Below are 2500 nucleotides of genomic sequence, written 5' to 3' on the forward strand. Positions count from 1 at the left end.
CCGCTGAACTGTTTTCGGGTCAGTTTTGCCCAACGTTAGCCGCTTCCGCTTGCCGCTGGACTGTTTTCGGGCCAATTTCCACCGACTCTTGGCCGTATCCGCTTAGTTTTCCCCAACGCGTGGCCGCATCCGCTTAGTTTTCCCCCGCTGAACTGTTTTCGGGTCAGTTTTGCCCAACGTTAGCCGCTTCCGCTTGCCGCTGGACTGTTTTCGGGCCAATTTCCACCGACTCTTGGCCGTATCCGCTTAGTTTTCCCCAACGCGTGGCCGCATCCGCTTAGTTTTCCCCCGCTGAACTGTTTTCGGGTCACTTTTGCCCAACGTTAGCCGCTTTCGCTTGCCGCTGGGCTGTTTTCGGGCCAATTTCCACCGACACTTGGCCGGATCCGCTTAGTTTTCCCCAACGCGTGGCCGCATCCGCTTAGTTTTCCCCCGCTTAACTGTTTTCGGGTCACTTTTCCCCAACGTTAGCCGCTTCCGCTTGCCGCTGGGCTGTTTTCGGGCCATTTTTCCCCAACACTTGGCCGTATCCGCTTAGTTTTCCCCAACGCGTGGCCGCATCCGCTTAGTTTTCCCCCGCTGAACTGTTTTCGGGTCACTTTTGCCCAACGTTAGCCGCTTCCGCTTGGCACTGGACTGTTTTCGGGCCAATTTCCACCGACTCTGGGCCGGATCCGCTTAGTTTTCCCCAACGCTTGGCTGCATCCGCTTAATTTTCCCCAGCTGAACTGTTTTCGGGTCACTTTGTCCCAACGTTAGCCGTTTCCGCTTGCCGCTGGACTGTTTTCGGGCCATTTTCCACCGACTCTTGGCCGTATCCGCTTGGTTTTCCCCAACGCTTGGCTGCTTCCGCTTAATTTCCCCCAGCTGAACTGTTTTCGGGTCACTTTTGCCCAACGTTAGCCGTTTCCGCTTGCCGCTGGACTGTTTTCGGGCCATTTTTCACCGACACTTGGCCGTATCCGCTTAGTTTTCGCCAACAATTGGATGCATCCGCTTAATTTTCCAAGCTATACTGCTTTCGGGTCAGTTTTGCCCAACGTTAGCCGCTTCCGCTTGCCGCTGGGCTGTTTTCGGGCCATTTTCCACCCACGCTGGCACCGACGGGGCCATGTACACCCACGCGCGTGTACATGAGGGGGCACCCATTTTTGAAAACCTTGCCCCCCTATAGGGGAATATGCATTTTGAGGCTCTAGCCACGCCCAGGGTTACCACCCCCTGAAAATCCCCCAAGTCAAAATCACCCATGTAAAATATTCAAAAAAATCTCAAAAAATCACAAAAAATTTATAAAACCAAATAAATTCAAAAAAAAAAAAAAAATTCAAAAATTCAAAAAAAATTCAAAAAATTCAAAAAAATTCAAAAAAATTCAAAAATTTCAAAAATTCAAAAAAAGTCCAAAAACCCAAAAAAACTTCAAAAATTTCAAAAATTCAAAAAAATTTCAAAAAAAATTTCAAAAATTTGCCCCGCTGAACTTTTTTCGGGTCAGTTTTGCCCAACGTTAGCCGCTTCCGCTTGCCGCTGGACTGTTTTCGGGCCAATTTCCACCGACTCTTGGCCGTATCCGCTTAGTTTTCCCCAACGCGTGGCCGCATCCGCTTAGTTTTCCCCCGCTGAACTGTTTTCGGGTCACTTTTGCCCAACGTTAGCCGCTTCCGCTTGCCGCTGGGCTGTTTTCGGGCCAATTTCCACCGACACTTGGCCGCATCCGCTTAGTTTTCCCCAACGCGTGGCCGCATCCGCTTAGTTTTCCCCCGCTTAACTATTTTCGGGTCACTTTTCCCCAACGTTAGCCGCTTCCGCTTGCCGCTGGGCTGTTTTCGGGCCATTTTTCCCCAACACTTGGCCGTATCCGCTTAGTTTTCCCCAACGCGTGGCCGCATCCGCTTAGTTTTCCCCCGCTGAACTGTTTTCGGGTCACTTTTCCCCAACGTTAGCCGCTTCCGCTTGCCGCTGGGCTGTTTTCGGGCCAATTTCCACCGACTCTGGGTCGGATCCGCTTAGTTTTCCCCAACGCTTGGCTGCATCCGCTTAATTTTCCCCAGCTGAACTGTTTTCGGGTCACTTTGTCCCAACGTTAGCCGTTTCCGCTTGCCGCTGGACTGTTTTCGGGCCATTTTCCACCGACTCTTGGCCGTATCCGCTTGGTTTTGCCCAACGCTTGGCTGCTTCCGCTTAATTTCCCCCAGCTGAACTGTTTTCGGGTCACTTTTGCCCAACGTTAGCCGTTTCCGCTTGCCGCTGGACTGTTTTCGGGCCATTTTTCACCGTCACTTGGCCGTATCCGCTTAGTTTTCGCCAACAATTGGCTGCATCCGCTTAATTTTCCAAGCTATACTGCTTTCGGGTCAGTTTTGCCCAACGTTAGCCGCTTCCGCTTGCCGCTGGGCTGTTTTCGGGCCATTTTCCACCCACGCTGGCACCGACGGGGCCATGTACACCCACGCGCGTGTACATGAGGGGGCACCCATTTTTGAAAACCTTGCCCCCC

Source organism: Carex rostrata, unplaced genomic scaffold (assembly GCF_964058835.1).
Source record: "Carex rostrata unplaced genomic scaffold, lpCarRost1.2 SCAFFOLD_36, whole genome shotgun sequence".
Lineage (NCBI taxonomy): Eukaryota > Viridiplantae > Streptophyta > Magnoliopsida > Poales > Cyperaceae > Carex > Carex rostrata.